Below are 20,931 nucleotides of genomic sequence, written 5' to 3' on the forward strand. Positions count from 1 at the left end.
TACCCTTGGCTAGGGTTCATCTTGGCTGGGATGGTGGAGAAGGGAACATGCAGGTATATGTGTTTGAGGATATCCCTCCAGATGTCCTAATAGGAAATTATTTTGATAGTGTAGTAACTTGTGCGCCTGCAGTGACATGCAGTCAAGCTTGGAGATAGGCTTCTGTCTGGTAGCCTGTGGGAAACCCAGAGCAATCCTATGCCTGCAGATAACACAGGAGTTGGTAGAGCCCAGAGCCTGATGTCTGGCACCTCTAGCCATAGCCCATGGCATTCCTTTTGTCAATAAAAAAGGGATACTGTACAAGAAAGTGGACCCCTGAGGGAGGCCTAGAAGGTGAGGTAATGCGGCAGTTGGTAGAGTCCAGAATCTACCATCTGACACCTCTCGCATTAGCCCATCAGATTTTTTTTTACAGATAATAAGGGGTTACTACATAGGGAGTAGACCCCTGAGGGAAGGCTAGAAGGTCATGTACTACTGCGGTTGGTAGAGCCCAGAGCCTACCATCTGGCACCTCTAGCCATAGCCCATCACATTCCTTTTACAGCTCATATGGGCATAAAGCGTACAAGAGATGCTTTATGCAAAACTTTTATTGGCCTGGGATTGCAAAAGTTGGTGATGTTAACTACATGGTAAATGTAATAGGTAGAAGGCAGGGATATGAGTTGCATCATGTTTACCTAATGAAACCTTAAGGGAGGCCCTGGTGCTGAGTATTCACAGTGGATGGCAGGACGAGTCTGAGAGGGATCTGGTGACTGACCTTCTCAATGAGGCTCTGACTGACACTTCTGTGGGAGAAGTAGCAATATCTCAGTGGCTATCCCCTATTCAGGTTAAAGAAATATGAGTAGTGTTACAGGAATTTGGGGGCATGTTCAGTGTGAAACCCGGGTGTACTAATCTGGTCCAGTACCATGTGTATATAAGACCCCAAAGGCAATACTGGAACAAAAAATCACAGAAACCAGTCCGAAAAACCACTCCAAGGCAAATGAACTTTAGTGCTTTCATCCACTTTAATGACGTGAACTTCATCAGAAACAATAGACAGTTTCCTATCCCTCATTTAAATACTTAGTAACAGGAAGTGATGTAACTTTCATAATTTGGTAAAAATTATATAATGAATCAATCGTCATATTCTTGGTCTTTTTAGTAAAAACATCAAGTTATATAATACTTTTATAAATTCAAAACAATTAATCAATTCTAATAAAATATATATCAAAAAATTCATGTATGTATAAAAATACATAATATATTGTATAATGAATTAAATATTAAAGCATGTATAATAACTATGAATGATTATCTATAGACTAAAAAACACTTTATATTAATCACTTCATTTAGACCAGGGAAAGTGTCAGCTCCAAACAGAAGCTGCCATAAAGCTTCCTTCTTCTCTAATTTGTTGTTTGTATCCCCTATAAATGTTCCCTTGTCTATATAATCCAAAACAAAAAATTCAAACTTCTTGAAATCTATACAAGAAAGTGCGTGTCTAGCTAATGAATTGTTTCTATCTAACTATGTAGTGTAAGATTCTATGTAATCTACAGAAAGTTAAACAGGTATACAGAGGAAGATGTTTACCCCATTCATAGAACAGATGAAACTTTATAACAGCTAGGTGGGGCTAAGTATCCAACCACTATTGATCTGACCAAGGGATACTGACAGATGCTCTTGGCCCTCATTGCTAATGAGAGGTCAGCTTTAGTAACACCTTTTGGATTATATGAGTTTACAAGGATGCCCTTTGGGATGAAGAATTGCCCCAGCAACCTTCCAGAGGTTAGTAGATCATATCTTAGTAGGAGCAGGAGACTATGCTCTCGCTTATTTACATGATATTGCCATTGACAGTCATTCCGGGCAACAGCACCTTCCACATGTCAGGAAGGTCTTAGGTAGATAAGAAAGGGCAGGGTTGACCATTAAGTCTTGTAAGTGTTAGGTGGGCATGGCAGAGGTATCGTACCTAGGATATAGAGTAGGGAGTGGTAAGATTAGGCCAGAACCTGCAAAGTGGAGGTTATTCAGGTGTGGCCTGTCCCTGTTACTTTCTAGGGATTATAAAAAATGTGGGACAAACTATAGTAGAATAGATGCAGACCTTACTGACCTAACAAGGAAATACAAACCAGACAAAGTAGTGTGGACCACAGACTGTTAGGAGGCATTACAGAAGCTTAAAGAAGCTTTGGAGGAACCCCTGCATTAGCCAGTCCAGATGCCAGCAATGCTGATATAGAAGTATTCTCAAGACAGAATAGTGGTTGATACATTTTCAGTCAACCCCATTCTTCTCAAGCGATGATTTTCTAGGGTCACTTGAAAATCTAGCTTGAGCCTTTAATGGGGAGAAATGTGAGGATATTAGATACTGTTATCTGTGCTAGCATGTCTGGTTGCAGTTTTGTAAATACTTGTAAATAATTGTAAATTACCCTGTGTTATAACTGCCAGCATGACTAGCTATAATTATGTAAACAAGTTTATGTTTTTGATTGTCTCTTTGATTTGTGTAAGATGCTTGAATCAAACAATGTTCTTCTGCTGACCGATTGTAAGTGTCTTTTAAACATAATTCTGAATGCAGGTTATGCCAGTCAGCTGACCTAGAGTGATGTCATCATGCGCCAAAGATGAAAGGAATGGAATCTCCACTGCAGCTGTTTTTGTTTAATTTTCAAAAGTCTGAAATGAGAGACTAGAATTCTCATAACAGCTTTCTGTGACTTTCAAAAGATTCTGCTATAAAAAGGAGATTTTATTTATAAAAAAAAAAAATAACAACATTAAACCTACTTCTATGCAGTGGGGCAAGCCCCCCTGCACCCTCCATGTGGGAGGCTGTGCCCCCTACACTCCCTACTTTAATATTCTCACTCCTACGTCGCACTACAGTGGGGAAAATGGAATTTTCCCTTATCGGCACCTTAGTAAGACTGGCATAATGAGCATACTTATCCGAAGTGCTGCTTCGTTGAACAGCACTTTCGGTTACGTATGCTCGGTGATTTCTGCTTCAGTGGAAAGTGCATTTGGGGATCTGTATGGATCCCATATATATATATATATATATATATATATATATATATATATATATATATATATATGTATGGATTCACTTCATAATAATGAAAGCTCAAAACACTGATACCAAAACACTGAAACTTCAAAATCTGAGTTTAAACAACATAAATCATAGCACTTTCCACCAAGTGTAAGCAGGGGGGCAGGCCCTCCTGCACCCCCTCACCCCCTGCTTTTTATATATATCAACTCCAAGGTTGCACTTCACACTAAGTGCAATCTTGGAGTTGATATATTTAAGTAGTGGGTGTGTGTGGGGTGGAACCCCCCACATGGGGGGTGCAGGGGGGCCTGCTCCCCTGCTTACACTTGGTGGAAAGTGCTATGACTTAGTGTGAAGTGCAACTTTGGAGTTGATATATATAAGTAGCAGGGGGTGTGGGGGTGCAGCCCTCCACATGGGGGGCAGGGAGGCCTGCTCCCCTGCTTACACTTGGTGGAAAGTGCTATGATTTATGTTGTTTAAACTCAGTATATGTATGATATGTGTTTTCAGTGTTTTGAGTTTCAGTGTTTTGAGTTTCAGTGTTTTCAGTTTTCAAGATTTTGAAGTTTCAGTGTTTTCGTTTCAGTGTTTTGAGTTTCAGTGTTTTGAGTTTTCAAGATTTTGAAGTTTCAGTGTTTTGGTTTCAGTGTTTTGAGTTTTCAGTGTTTTGAAGTTTCAGTGTTTTGGTCTTCTATATTATGAAGTTTTCTCATTTTCAGTGTTTTGAGTTTTCAGTGTTATGAAGTGAATCCATATATATATATATATATATATATATATATATATATATATATATATAGATATATATATATAGATATATATATATATATGTGTATAAACAGTGAAAAACAGAATAACAATAATAGTGAAGAAATGAATATTACAGAGACATCAAGTCAGCTGGAATTACATGTACAGTTATGAGCATGTCCAACAGAACAGCAGAATGAAGTTGTAACACATAAGCAATTCAGAATAGAGATGAAGTCAAAAGTGGGAATGCGAGAAGTAGCAAGATCAGGGTAGAGTTAGGAGGAACAAAAAGGGCCGATATAGTAAGGGAGCTAGGAAGAACTAGCCTGGACTATGGCAGGAGCAAAGCCAATGACTAGCTAGGTAGTCCTTTAGAAGCTGTTTGAACTCATGATAGTTAGCATTTTTTGTGATGGGCTGATGAAGAGTGTTCCAAAATTTTGTTATTTTTTAAGAATAGAAGAAGTCTTCATGATAGTTGTGTGAGTGGGTAATCTTTAGCATAATCTTGTCAAAAGATCTGAGGGACCTGAGATTAATACTAGGTTGGACTAGGTTGGAAATAGCAGGGCAGTTGTTGGGGTGGTGGACTATTTTCTGTGCCATGGTAAGTTGATTAAGAGATAAAAGTTAGGTACTTCTAGCCAGCTGAGCTGGGAGAGAACTGAGCAGTGGTGGGTCCTGCGTGGATGATTAGGGAAGACTTGCAACTTTGTTGTAACAGAATTCTAGGTTATTGAGGTCAGTCTTTTGCAGGTTTGTGAATATCATAAAATAGTAGAGGAGGGTAGATAGCAGGTGTGACTGAGCATGTCCAGCCTGGTGCTTTGTCTAAGATATGGTTTGGCCCAGTAGAGGGTGCCAACTTTGATGTGAACTTTTTTGATTGTCAGAAAGATATATTTATCAAATTTTAGATTATGATCTATTGTGACACCTAGAAATTATGTCTGGCTTGTGGGTTCTATTTTGATTTCATTTGAGGAGAAGATTGAGAGAAGGGACTGCCATGGTTTGGTTTTCTGTTTCCAAAGACCATTGACATCGTTTTCATTGGGTTTGTATGAGCTGATGTTCAAAGAGATATTTTTCTATGTCTCAAAAAGAAGTTTGCATTTTTATTTGAAGTTTCTGGGGTAAGGGGCTGAGCAGATAAGTGTAGTATCACCTGTGTACTGGACAATGGAGGACAGTTGAGTTGTAGAACTAAGGTTGTTAGTTAATATGGAACCTTGGAGTACACTGAACGAGATGGGGAGTAGGGGGGAAAGTCTGTTCTCCCATTTAGTAGCCTGCTGTCAATTGGAAACAAGGACAGTGATGATGAACTGAGTCCAGAAGATGAGAGTTTGTTGAGTAGTAGTTTGTGGGAAATGGTGTCAAAGGCTTTGGACATATTGTGGAAGACACATGAGACAAGCTAGCCTTCATTTATGAGATGATGAATGGTTTTAGTGAAAGTTATTAGGGCAGTGCTAGTCCTATGCTTAGGTCTAACATGTTGAGAACTGAATAAGATGTTTTGACTAAGGTAATGATTAAGGAGTTGATTGTGGATGCATTTTTATAAGATCTTTGCAAGGGAGGAAGTATTGCTAAGGGACAGACATTAGTTAGTTCTTTAGCGGGTCTGTCTTTGTGAAAGGGAATGATGTGTGATATTTTGCAGAGAAGTGGGGCATATTGTTCTGCAATAAAATGATTTATCAAGATAGATATGAGGTAGGTAATAGAAGGAGTGGCAATTCTTAGAAATTCATTAGGAAGCTGGTCAGATGCAAGACAGCAGGGTTTAAGCTTGGTTAGGAGCGTTTTTATGTAACTAGTTTGTATGGGTGTACAAGTGAAGGGTTTGGGATTAGCTGCAGTAGGGATGGGATCAGTAAGTGCCTAATTAGGCTGGTTGCCTAGCGGGGAGGTAATAGTATTTATAATGTGAGAGTTGATTTAAATTGCAATAGAGTCAACGTTGTTTGAGGTGACTCGTGCTGGGGTTGGGGTATGACCTGGACGGAGGAGATTGTTAATGCCTTTCCAGAATTTTTGGGGGTTGTTTAGGTGTTTCTGTTGACAGGTTTGGAAGTAAGTTTGTTTGTCTTCTTTGATTTGTTTCTTAGCTAGATTCTACAGTTTTGATAAGCTAAGAGGTTTATTTTACCTTTGGTGGTATGGTAGGCTGACCGGACTCTATCTCTATTTTTAAGTAGTAATTTGGTGTCATTGGTTAGCCAAGGTATGTGCTTGGCTTTTGAGTGTACTTTCCTAGGGTAAGCATGGTCATCAAGTGTTTTAAGGAAGGTATTGTTTAAATACTGACCAGCCAGGTATAGATGTAGGTTTGTAAGTGGTGTCCAGTCACATTGTTGGAGTAGTAGGTTAAATATAGTGAGGGAGAAGTTTTTCTTGCTATGGATGTATTTGTAAGTGATATTGCTTTGAGTATGCACATGTTTTCTGTAGAGAAAAGTTGGAGAATGGCCACTGAGGGATTCTGGAAGGCAATAGGCTAAGTAACTTAGGTTAGGTTTGTTAGTTAATATCCATTCTAATGTTGACTGCTTTTTGGAATTTTTATCTGTGTGAGTTGGACAGGTTATGGTTTGGGTGATGTTGAAGAGGTTTATGAAGTGGGAGGAGTTATTGGATGAACAGCAGCACCAATCAAAGTTAAAATCACTTAGCTGAAATTGGCAGATGCCAAAGAAAGTAAGCTTTCAATGGTGGGAACATTATTGCCTGGAGGTAGATAGGTGACTATGATGATTATTGTTTTGTTTTGGTTGATTTCAAAGTGGGTAGTTAGAATTTCACAGTTGTGTAGGTCAGGAGGAGCACTGTTTAGTTGTTCAACTTTGAGAGTTTCCTTAAACATAGCAATAACTGCACCACCTCTTTTGTTTAATCTGTCTAATCTAATGATACTATAGCTAGTTGTGATAACTTCTTCATCTTTAACATGGGGCTTTAACCATGTTTCAATTATCGCAGCTATATCTGGAGAGTAGGTGGCTAAGGCAGCATGGAATCCACTAGCTTTAATTATAATGCTACAGAGATTGAAACTGGCAAAGAACGGGTCAGCATTACAGGTTTTTGCAAGATGGGGGTAGGTATGGGAGTGTGTAGTAGATCGAGTACAATTTGTTATGGTGGTAGATGGAAAGATTGTAGGCCGGCTGAGAGTTTATTATTAGGGCCTAGGTTGGGATGGATGTCAGCTTGGAGTTTAATTTATGTTGCAGATTGTAGTAGAAGATGCCTAAGTTTGTTAATCAGTTTGTGATTTCTGAAAGCTGAAGAAATAGGATAGTAGGTGTGTAACTATTTGAAAGGTAGCAAAACAGTGCTAAGCTGTTATAAAGTTGTGGGATGATGTCAGTATATGTGTGGTACTGAGAATAATGAGTAGACAGAGGAAGTGTTGGTGAGTGGAAGTGTCTGATTTGGTATGAGTGGAGGGAGGTGGAGCTATAGGTAAGGTAAAAAATGGAGTAGTAGAGTACTGGTTACTAAGAAGTAGTAGAGATGCATGATAGAGACATGAGGTGGTAGAGTAAAGTGAAGGAGAGAGGAGGGGTAGAGTAAGTGGGTAGAGGGCAGTGATTGGAATATATAGTGGAGAGGGTGGGGTTGAGGAGTTAGCGTGGATATTGAGGAGGTGGCTATGGATTGGTTGAGGGGTATAAGGGAAGTGGTTTTGTTAGGTATAAATTTAAGGAAAGTGGGGTGAGTGGGAATGGGGATAGGGTAGGGAGTAGAGTGAGCCCAAGTGGAGCAAAGGCGAACAGAGCAGGTTGAACCCAGGTGGAATCTATGTACCAAAAAATAATCAGTAAGCTAAATTGTTTGAATTATTGCTTTATATTATGTTGTTTGGGGTTTAAATGGTACACTAAGCTAGGCTAAAGCTTAGAAACAAGTTTCTGTGGAGGGAAATAATTTAGAGGTCAGAGTAACTTGAGGGGCTTTACATAGATAGAAGTGGTGACCTAAAACATTAGACATTAACAGGGAGGTCCTGGACTGACAGTGGAAGGATGATGTCTGATTAACCAGAATTGCAAATAGACAGTAATAAGGGGCAGAGCATACTTAGTTGAAAAGGAGGGTGGTGGAGAAGCTAAGCGTATGGACACTGGAAACGGCTAGGTGTAATGCAGAGAAGCTCTTGGGTTGGCTACTAGTTGGGCAGAGTGGAACTGAAGCAGAGAAATTATCTAATAGAATGGCAAGGCACAGGATCATGGTTTGGTGATGTACAGGTAGCCGGTACACTTAAGTAAGTTATTTAATAATAGCAAGTTACACTGTAGAAACATACATTGGCAAGTGGCTCAGTATTACAGCATGCTTGTGAGGCTTCTTATAAGCAGAAATGCTAGTTGAGCATGCCAGCAGGCTCTCACATACCTCAAGTGGAGCTGAGATTAGGACGAGGATGAAGACATGGTATGCATTAGCTAGGAAAATGATAGTAGAAGGGAAAGGTTATAACTGGAGGTATAGGATAAAAAAGATAAAGTGGTACATGAGCAGAATGTAGAAGGAAGTCTAAGTAAGGAAGAAAAAGAGGACAAGGGATGGCTGGAGATATAAAGGTGGAAGGAAGGAAGGAGGGAGGTACAGGTCAGAGTAATAAGAGAGGGTGGGGGAGAGTGATGAGAAGAGGCTATAGAGATGATGTGGTAAGTATGGACAGCAGAAAGAGAGAAAGATGTAGAATAGAAAATATGCACTAAAACAACCTATTATACAGTCAATAAGCAATAAGCACTTACAGATAATCTGTGCAACTTAAGATGAAGCTCTATCAAAGGCAACATGCAGGAATATATTGGGACTACGTTGAAACATTAAATAGCTATTACATCGCAACATAACAAATACAGCAATGACCTGGTTAGCTTATTTCATCTTAACACACTTGTATTTCGACCATAACACTAGTATGGCAATGTTTCTTATACACTATGTCATCTAGGTAAATGAGAAAATGCAGAAAAGTTTAAACAGTAATTACTGGCATGCACTTGAGACCCGCATGCATTGTTTGAGGAACTGCCGCTGGTGAGTGACAATTAGCATAGGGCAGTTACATATAAATAACAACCACAAGAAAAGTAACCTCTTTATATGGGGATGTAAAAGCTCAAAAATAACAGAGGAGAGAAGTAAAAGGAGAACCTGACACACAATGCTGAGTCAGTTAAAGTCAAGTGGTTCAGACTTGAGTTGAGCTGCAGCAGTTGTTGTAGTAGTCAGTGGTTGTTTTACATATCTGTATTTATCACTCAGAGCTTTTCAGAGCTGCATTTTTTGCAGATGTCCCCAAGTTCCTTCACAGTGAGATAAAGATCAAAATGTTTTATCTGTACTCTTCAGTTTTCTGTAAGATTACATTACAGTTTGGGAGTTTTAGGTGGTGGGCCAATCATTCTGAGCCACAAATTGAAGATATAAAACAAAAATATTTTAGTGGTTTACTGGAGTGTGAAGAGAAAAATATCAATCACAAGATTTATTACTTGGCTTAATGTTTTGTGATAAAATCACTTTGAAAATGTGAAAAGAGATTTAAGCCTGTGAATGGTATGTCTAACTCTGATTTCTCTTCAGAATAAATAAACGGACAACAAACCCTTTCTGAAATCTCACCACTTGTTTATAATCATCTTTGCATGTTGTATAGGTCTAAACAGAAGAAGAAGGCGGTATTCTGTGAACCCAAATACTCAGAGCAAAATTTGCAGTTTTCTGTATCATAACACGATTCTGATACAAAGTCAGATACAGTACCTTATTTTCTGATATTATGACACATCTGCATATTGGTATAAAGAATATGCCACATCAAAATATCCAGGGAAGAGATGCTGTCTGCAGTTCAGCACTGCTGGAAACTGATAACCTCCAAGTCACATGATTAATTCTGTGGCATATTACACTAATGACATGTACCATAAGTGATAAACTTGCTCTTATGATACCCTCCAAGTCACATGATTATTTCCGTGGCACGTTACACTAATGCATGTACCATATGTGATACACTTGCTCTTATGATACCCTCCAAGTCACATGATTAATTCCGTGGCACATTACACTAATGCATGTACCATATGTGATACACTTGCTCTTATGATACCCTCCAAGTCACATGATTAATTCCGTGGCACGTTACACTAATGCATGTACTATATGTGATACAGTTGGTTTTATGATACCCTCCAAGTCACATGATTAATTCCGTGGCACGTTACATTAATGCATGTACCATATGTAATACACTTGCTCTTAGTTCTCATTTTCCTCTGTTCTCAGTCTCACAGTCTCAGACTGCTGGAGAATTAGCCTGGTTGGCTGTTTTCCCAAAAGGCATTATATTGCATTTCTTGGCATCGAGTTTTAGTCCATGACTTTGGCATCAGTCATATGTCTGTGTTAGACCCTCTTGTAATATGTTTGCATCATGGGGGGAATCTATGCTCCCAATTTGCAGTCATCTCGGAACTCAGTCAGCTAAAGGCCCTTGACATTAGCCTTTAACTCCAAGAAGTAGATGCTGAATAGGAGTGGACTCAGTATAGATCCATGAGGGACCACACTGGTGACCAATCTCTTAATGGAGGTGGTCCCACCAGTACTGACTTCCTGGGTCAAGTCTGTGAGCCATCTGGCAATTCAGTGAGTTATATATGGGTTTATGCCCTGTTCAGTCAGTTTGTCAACTATACTCCAGTGAGGTATTGTGTTGAACACCTTAGCCAGGTCCAGGCAGGCAGTATGAACTGTTTCTACTCAACCATTGCCTTTGTGATCTTCTCAAAGAAGTCTACCAGGTTTAGCAAGTATGACCTTCCCTTGACAAAGACAAACTTGGATGGTACTAGTATCTAAAGGTTGCCTATGTCTTTGTTGATCATTTCCATGGTAATTCATTCAATGGCTTTGCATATTAGACTAGTTTGGCTTATGGATCTATAGTTTCTGGGGCCGTTTGATGGTCCACAGTTGTGAAACGGGATAACCATTGCAGTCCTCCATTCTCATCGCACAAAGCCATCCCTGAGCCTATAGGTATAAAGTTACTCAAGTGGTCCCTGTAGATCATGTTGCAAGCTATTTAGGAGGCATTCCGAGATATAGTCAGGGTCCACTGAGGCAGTGTTGTTTTGTCTTTAGCAAGCACTGGCAGAACCTGCTCTCCACTAATAGTTGGAAGGGTTATGCTATTAAATATTTCATGGTGAGAGGCAAAGGGGATTGGTGGGGTGAAGGTTGAGCTGAATTTGTGAGCCAGCAGATCCACTATGTTGTTCTGCTCACTGAAGGTGACGCCACTGACCACCAGTTCAACACAGTGCTATGTGCTGCCTTATGTGCTGCCTTTGAGGTTATGGACATAAATGTAGAAGGTCTAGTGGTTGTCTTTACCCTGTGAGGCTATACTGACCTCGTAACTGGCCTTATTGTATTTAATTAGTCCTCTTAGTTTCCTGTTTATTTTAATTGCAGAGCTCTTATAATTATGCTCTTCCTGGTTTTAACCACAGACTTTTCTCTTTTGTTATATATCCCATTAAGATTAGAATTCCACCAGCGTGGATTTGTTTCTAGCATTTGTTTTGCACTTAGTCCTAGTAGGTATAGCAACCTCAATACAGTAATTTAAATGGTGGGACAGGGTCCATGTAAACAATACCACACAGGCTGCTGTGAGCTCAGGGTTAGGATGGCAATAAATTTTGACAAATTATTGTTTAATAGGATGAAGTTTGCTTTGCAATACTTCCTAACTGTTATAGGGTTTGTTGGGGTTACTGAGTTGATTGTTATTTTGAAGGAAATAACTTTGTGGTCCGACCTTACCAGTGGGAGTGTGACACTTGGAGGAGGTGGTGGTGTACAGCACTCTCCCATATTGGTGAGTACTTGGAAAAGTATGTTTGAACCTCTGGTGGGTGTGCATACAGTATTTGTGTTAATAAAGTCCAAGAAATGTTGTGACTGCAATTTTAAGGCAGTACATGTTTCCCAGTCTATAGAGTTGTAGTTAAAGTCTCCCACAAATAAGGTATGTGGTTAATGGTGAGTGTCTTCAGTAGGTCTAGATATGAGTTATGGGATTCTTGAGACATAGAGGGTGACAGATAACTTGCTAGTGCATGCAACGGGACTTTGTCTATAGTAATTTGACATGGATAAACTCCAGAGCATCATCCTGTTTAACCAACCCAGAGCTATACCTGTTGCTAATGTGGGTCAAGACTCCAACACCTTTTGTCCCTGTCTGTGCAGCTGATTGTGTAAATGTGTGGAAAGCACTAAAGCATTGGTCTGCTGGAGACTTTTCTGTGGATTTAAACCATGTCTTGCCAATGGCACAAATGTCTATATTCTCCAGAGTGAACAGAACTTGTATGATGTGAATTTTTTTGTCTAGGCTCCTAGCATTAAGCAGTAACACCTGGGGTCTGGAGCAGAGACAAAGAATGGTAGGATAAACAGACAAACAGAAAGGCACTGGAATTCAGTTTTAATCAGGTAATTAATAAACAGAATATAAAACTCTAGCATCAAAACTGGAATGTAAACAACTGAAAAACTACTGAAGCACAAATCCAGGAGCAGAATTCATAATACTGCCACTACTCCAATCCTACCACACAGACTAAGGCACCAAACTATGCAGAAATTTACTAGTAATGCCATTTATGGAAAAATACTATAATAAATGACCAAATGAGGTTCAAATTTGACAGCAGGTCAGAGCTCTGGAACACCTGCGAATGAAACTACTGATTTAACGCTCAGACGGGGGTCAAATACAAACAGCTAATTCTTACCAGTAATTCTACTTATGGAAAAATAAGTGCAGCATAATATATAATCAATGCTAAAATAACACATTAATACACAATTTTCCCACTATTGCAAATGAAGCTACAAGACTAAGATCTCAGAACAAACTATAAAAAGCAAACAGATAATATTTTTTGGCTAACACATGGATAAAGCAGAAAAGTACAAAAATGTATCACCACACAGATCACTGTAAGTGTAACTTAAAATATTTAAGTAGAATTTAAATAAAAGCTTTTTTCTTCCCTTTTGACACATTGGAGCCTTTCACAGTCTTGAATAAAAGACCCTGGTTTGGTGTATCTCTGTGCTAAATATAACAAACTTGAATCCAATCAATTAAAGCCAATACTGGTGCTCAAGTCCCGTGGTTAAAACTTCAGAAACTTTAGCTTAATGTTTTAATGAGAGCTGGGGTAAGCACAAAGAACGGGAAGAACAGGGGAAAAAATATACCCTCCACACATAGTAAAGACCCACACATGCAGAGGCTCTTAAATGTAATATTCCCCAAACCTCAATGGCCTTCCAGATGTTGCACTTACATTACGTATCTGCAGAAGACTCATATGTAGGTTACATAACAAGAATAATATAAAGGTCTTACTACCTAATGTCAGGAGTCTAAGCATGAAAGTCCACTCACTCCAAGGTTTCCTCACCTTGAAGAACATACACAACTGTGTAGCTACGGAAACATAGTTTAAAGACATGGAGAGCACCTTAGCACTACAGGGCTATAACATCTTCCAAAATTTAGACCATCTACTGCACAGAAAGGGGAAAAAGGTGGCAGTCTCAGTTTATGTCAAAGACAAACATGTCTAAAGGCTGGTCAAACCGTATGACATACCTGAGCCTTTCCGTGTCCAACTTACTATAAGCAAAGTCCCATACCATAACCTGTCAAGTTACAGATTCCCATCTATGACCTAGAAAGCCCATGAAACATTTATTTATTTATTTAAGTTTGATGACCGAGGAAGTCCTCTGGGCCATAAAGAGCCTGTTTTCAGTGGAGGCTCGGGGAGAAAAGCTCAAAATCTTGCAAGTTACATATTACATGTCACAAAACAATAACAAAGATTTGTACAGAATAATTAAAACATTTACAGAAATATAATACATTATGTAAAAAGCTTTTAGTGAGTCAACATTTAAACAGAAGGTTACTAGCCCTTTTGGAGGTTGGGTAAACTGAACATTTGCAGAAAAAGACATTTTTGTCAAATAAGCTCTTTGTAAGTAAACATTAAACAAGTAGCTACTAGCCCTTTGCAGGTTAGGTGGACCTTTTTGCATGGGGAGAGTACAAGATAATTGGATTGTGGAAAGTATTGTACATTAGCTAGCAGAGAGAAAATCAGTCCCTGGTAGGGCGAGACTGTTTTAGGTTGAGATGAAGCAATACAATTGGTAAATGGTAATGATTTCAGTGCAGGGTAGAAAGAGATGGGGTGAAGAGAGGTTTATGTTGGAGCGTGAGATGGGCATTTCCATTTGGCTGATAGATGAGAGAATAGCTGAGATTTGAAACTGGTATGGTTTGGAAGGTTGGGAAGGTGGAGGGAGGATATTTAAACAAACTAGAGAAACTACACATTCATCCATCTATTCATACCCATACCATATCCACAGGTAACTTTAATAACCTCACTATAAATTGGGAATCATACACAACCTCAGACATGCAGGCCCACAGATTACTGGAACATTCATCCATCTGTTCATACCCATATACCATATTCACAGGTAACTTTAATAACCTCACTATAAATTGGGAATCATACACAACCTCACACATGCAGGCCCACAGATTACTGGAACATTCATCCATCTATTCATCCCCATATACCATATTCACAGGTAACTTTAATAACCTCACTATAAATTGTGAATCTTACACAACCTCACACATGCAGGCCCACAGATTACTGGAACATTCATCCATCTATTCATCCCCATACCATATTCACAGGTAACTTTAATAACCTCACTATAAATTGGGAATCATACACAACCTCACACATGCAGGCCCACAGATTACTGGAACATTCATCCATCTATTCATCCCCATACTATATTCACAGGTAACTTTAATAACCTCACTATAAATTGGAAATCATACACAACCTCAAACATGCAGGCTCACCGATTACTGGAACATTCATCCATCTATTCATCCCCATACCATATTCACAGGTAACTTTAATAACCTCACTATAAATTGGGAATCATGCACAACCTCACACATGCAGGCCCACTGATTACTGGAACATTCATCCATCTAGTCATCCCCATACCATATTCACAGGTAACTTTAATAACCTCACTATAAATTGGGAATCATACACAACCTCACACATGCAAACCCACAGAATACTGGAACATTCATCCATCTATTCATCCCCATACCATATTCACAGGTAACTTTAATAACCTCACTATAAATTGGGAATCATACACAACCTCACACATGCAGGCCCACAGATTACTGGAACATTCATCCATCTGTTCATACCCATATAACATATTCACAGGTAACTTTAATAACCTCACTATAAATTGGGAATCATACACAACCTCACACATGCAGGCCCACAGATTACTGGAACATTCATCCATCTATTCATCCCCATATACCATATTCACAGGTAACTTTAATAACCTCACTATAAATTGGGAATCTTACACAACCTCACACATGCAGGCCCACAGATTACTGTAACATTCATCCATCTATTTATCCCCATACCATATTCACAGGTAACTTTAATAACCTCACTATAAGTTGGGAATCATACACAACCTCACACATGCAGGCCCACAGATTACTGGAACATTCATCCATCTATTCATCCCCATACTATATTCACAGGTAACTTTAATAACCTCACTATAAATTGGGAATCATACACAACCTCACACATGCAGGCTGACCGATTACTGGAACATTCTTCCATCTATTCATCCCCATACTATATTCACAGGTAACTTTAATAACCTCGCTATAAATTGGGAATCATACACAACCTCGCACATGCATGCCCACCGATTACTGGAACATTCATCCATCTATTCATCCCCATACCATATCCACAGGTATCTTTAATAACCTCACTATAAATTGGGAATCATACACAACCTCACACATGCAGGCCCACAGATTACTGGAACATTCATCCATCTATTCATCCCCATACCATATTCACAGGTAACTTTAATAACATCACTATAAATTGGGAATCATACACAACCTCACACATGCAGGCCCTCAGATTACTGGAACATTCATCCATCTATTCATCCCCATACCATATTCACAGGTAACTTTAATAACCTCACTATAAATTGGGAATCATGCACAACCTCACACATGCAGGCCCACTGATTACTGGAACGTTCATCCATCTATCCATCCCCATACCATATTCACAGGTAACTTTAATAACCTCACTATAAATTGGGAATCATACACAACCTCACACATGCAGGCCCACGGATTACTGGAACATTCATCCATCTTATTCATCCCCATACCATATTCACAGGTAACTTTAATAACCTCACTATAAATTGGGAATCATACACAACCTCACACATGCAGGCCCACAGATTACTGGAATATTCATCCATCTATTCATCCCCATACCATATTCACAGGTAACTTTAATAACCTCACTATAAATTGGGAATCATACACAACCTCACACATGCAGGCCCACAGATTACTGGAACATTCATCCATCTATTCATCCCCATATACCATATTCACAGGTAACTTTAATAACCTCACTATAAATTGGGAATCATACACAACCTCACACATGCAGATTACTGGAATTTGTCAATACAAACAACCTAGTCCATACACCCACTACTGGTGTTAATATCCTTGACCTGGTCCTCACAAACATGGGGAAACATTTTGCACCGCACTGTAATGTCCTCACTAGTCAGGTTGAACCATAAAGCTGCCTCCTTTGAAATACAATTAACTCCTGGACCACAGCTAACCTTGGAATTTTTAAGAATTATTTTAAGGTTAACTTCATACTATTAAGCAACCCCTTAGCAAAATTCCAAGGCCCCTAAACCCTGAGGACAATGCTGCCTATGCCTACCTGTTCACAGAAACCCTATACAATCATATAAATAGTTCATATAGACTACTGTACCTATCTGAAGCAAGTGCAGGCCAACCTCAAAAACAAGCCACCCTGGTGGAATCCTAAAATCAATAGATTGTACAACCAAAGAAAGAATATTATTGCCAAAAGTAGGAGAGGCTATGCCCATCAAGTCAATAACTCTTTCATCAATCTAAATAATCTATGGCTTTCTTCAGCTGTGTCTGCAACCTCGAAGGGCACACACAACAATGTGCCAAACTAATTATGAATGGGGCCACCTATACTGTGTTGGGGAACATACCAAATCTACCGGCTGAAAATTAAAGCTCCTGTTTTATGCCCCCCAGTCATACCTTAGGAAAGACCTTTACCATAACTCTTCCAATGATCACTAGGGAACAGGTCCTCTCTCTATATGACCAGATACACTGTATCAATGGTCCCCAGTAATATCCTAGAATGCCTGGTAAACAACATGTAACATGACCAGTCAGGACTGCTAGATTCACTGCTTAACTATAGCCTCCAGTCGGGCTTCTTGCCAAGTGAATGGAGACCAGCAACTGCTATCCTTCTGGATAAGGGTGGGCCACCTATGGACATGGGCAACTACAGATCCATAATTCTGACTAGTCTCATGAAAAGCCATGGAAAGAATCATCATGGAAATCATTAACAGTGACACAGGAAACCTATAGACATTGGATCCAACCAAGTTTGGTTTTGTCAAGGGCAGGTCATTCCTACTCAACTTGGTGGACTTTTTTGAGAAGGTTACTAAAGTTATGGACAACAGCAAAATCATGTATACTGCCTGCCTGACTAAACCTGACCAAGGCATTTGACACTCAGGAATTGTAGACAAAATCACTAAAATACGCATAAACCCATATGTCACCTGATGGATAGCAAGCTGTCTCACAGGTAGGACTGAAAACATTAGAATAGAGTTATCTACCTTCCCATAGAGGCCAGAGACTTGTGGAGCCCCTCAGAGCTCAGTGCTGAGGCCTCTCATTTTTGGTACCTATGTCTCTGAAGTCAAAGCCAATGTCAAGGGCCTCTGACTAATCAAGTTTGTATATGCAGTCATCGTATCCCTGAAAGGCACAAATATACTTCAAGAAGGCATGACATAGATAAATAACTGGTGGCAGAGCCATGGTTCAGAACTTAATGCAAAGAAATGAGTAACAGTCTCCTTTGGAAAGATGGCCATCCCTGGAAATTACCATATTGATAATACACCCGTAAGAGTAGACCCAGTGGTCAGGAATTTGGGAATGTGTGCAGATAGCAACCTGGTCTTTGACCATTATGTGTCTATGGTGGTGAGGAAATCATTCTATATTGCACAATTTATATGCAAATGTATGGCATCTAGATCCAAGTATGTCATTGTTCCACTGTACTCATCCCTTAATCAACCAATCGGTGAGAACAACACATCCAATATGTAACTAACCAGGCATTTGCAAAAACTGGAGTCCTCACAGAGATTCCTTACAAAACGAATACAGGTTGTAGCATAAGCAACATGTCCTATACAGGCTACCTCAAAGCTCTATCTCTGTGCTTAGCCTCCTACAGACCACTGCATGGCAATCTATGCCTAACCCACAAAGCATGCTCTGATCCCAATTTGGAAGAACTATTGCACATTCACAAAACTAATAAGATCAGAAATACCTTTTCTAGGGACTTAAACCTCACCTGCAGCAGAAATAGGACATGTGGTCAGGAAAGGTATGCATCTCAGAAACAATATCTATCCCAGCAGAGTGCTGCCCCCTGACATCTCAGATGCTCAGGTAAGAGCCGCCCTCTCCAAAGCAAAAAACACAGCATCAATGGGACCAGACGGTGTCCCGGGCTGCGTCCTACATGAACTCCAAGAAGAGCTAAACCTAAACATAAAACTACTGTTCAATCTCAGCCTTACTACAGGATATGTACCCAAAGAGTGGCATACAGCAACTGTGGTCCCTCTCCACAAAGGTGGTGCCTCAACGGATCCTGCAAACTATCGCCCCATAAGCCTGACTAGCTTGGTCTGCAAAGCTATGGAAAGGATCATTATGGACCTCATAAATAAAGATATTGGGGACTTACAGACACTAGAGCCTACCCAGTTTGGCTTTGTTAAGGGCAGATCCTGCCTCTTAAACCTGGTTGATTTCTTTGAAACAGTCACCAAGACCATTGACGAGGGGAAGGTGGTCCACACAGCCTACCTGGACCTCGCAAAACCCTTCGATACAATACCCCACTCGGGCATTATAGATAAGCTCATCAGCTTAAATATAAACCCCTATGTCACTAGATGGGTTGCAAACTGGCTCAAAAACAGAACCCACATGGTTAGAATTGCTGTAGCCATGTCAGACTCCAAACCAGTTACAAGTGGCATCCCACAAGGCTCAGTCCTGGGATTTCTCTTGTTCGGTATATATTTCTCGGAGGTACAGGCCAACATGGAAGGACTGTGGCTGACCAAGTTTGCAGATGACTGCAAACTGGGCACCATAATCGACTCTCCAGCCAACACAAGCATCCTCCAAAAGGGCCTCATAGAAACAGACAACTGGTGCCAGAGCCATGGCCTCAAGCTAAACGCCAAAAAGTGTATAGTCATCCCCTTTGGCAAAACAAAGTGCCCACAAATTACCACATAGGTGGCAATCCATTAAGTACAGAAGAAGTAATTAGGGACCTGGGGACCCAAGTTGATAGCAATCTCTCATTTGACAACCACGTGGCCAAAGTGGTTAGAAAAACATTTTATATAGCCCACCTAATCATGAAGGGATTCACATCTAGATCAGGGGAGGTCATCGTGCCTCTTTACTCATCCCTCATCAGGCCCATAATTGAGTACAGTGCCCCTTTTGGGATGTACCTTACCAGACACCTGCAGCAACTGGAAAGACCCCAAAAGTACCTCACCAAGAGGATCAAAGGGCTCAAACAGATGCCATATGCTGCCCGGTTAAAGAAACTCCAGCTCTACTCAGTGGCATACCACCTGTTCAGAGGCGATCTGTGCCTGAACTATAAAGCCATGTCCAACCCGGAATTAATGGACATGCTGCACCTCAGAAAATCCAAATCCCATCGAGCTACACGCTCGAGAGACTTGAACCTCAGCACCGAAATAAATAGGACATGCTGGAGGGACAGATTCATAACCCAGAGGTTCCCTTCACTCTGGAATAAAATCCCAGTCCAGGTTAGGCAGAGTCCCTCATTGACTCTCTTCAAGAGGAATCTTGATGAGTGGATGGGAGATCATAGGTTTACCCTGGGTATCACTTCTGTGTCACTGTTAGACAGAGGCACAGTATACTAACCTCAAAAAAGGGCATAGCAAAATTAATTTAAAATGGGTGGCAAAAGCCAAACACATTCTGGCTAGGCTTATAAATGCCCTAGGGCAGATAGCCTAGTATGAACCTATGAATCTATGAACCTAAGATGAGGTGGATGAAACTGGGCAATAATTGCAGTGGATAGTAGAGTAGATTCTGCTCAGGAAATCAGGTGCAGCTCTAATGTGTGTGCAGAAATGTGTATTTTCTTTTTAATGATCATGCAGGAGATAGAAATTAGTAGATGTCAGTACATCAAAGGATGGGGGCACACACACACACACACACACACACACACACACACACACACACACACACACACACACACACACCTAATTGACAGTTTAACCACCTTCATGCCTTTGGTATGTGGACAGAAACATGGACATTTGGCAAAACCCAAGTGGGATGCAGACTTTGCACAAAGAAATGACCACAGCTAGGAACTGAATCCAAGATCCAAGCACTGTGAGGCAGCAATGCTAACTGCTGCATGACTCTTCTGCACACAAAAAAATGGTACCTTTAAATAGACTGCCATGGCTTTTCTTACTGGGGCAGAACTGAGTGCTAAATTTTATGAACGTTTTGTGTTTGGTGTATATTTGTTACAAGTAGAAGATGAATATATTATGTTCTTGGTGGGACAACCTACTGCCACTACGTAAAATACAGTAATAGTTAAAGCCATGGACAAACTATTAATAATTACTTATTT

The sequence above is a fragment of the Protopterus annectens genome, chromosome 1.part1 (assembly GCF_019279795.1).
Source record: "Protopterus annectens isolate FY-2018-M chromosome 1.part1, PAN1.0, whole genome shotgun sequence".
In the NCBI taxonomy this organism is placed as follows: Eukaryota; Metazoa; Chordata; order Ceratodontiformes; family Protopteridae; genus Protopterus; species Protopterus annectens.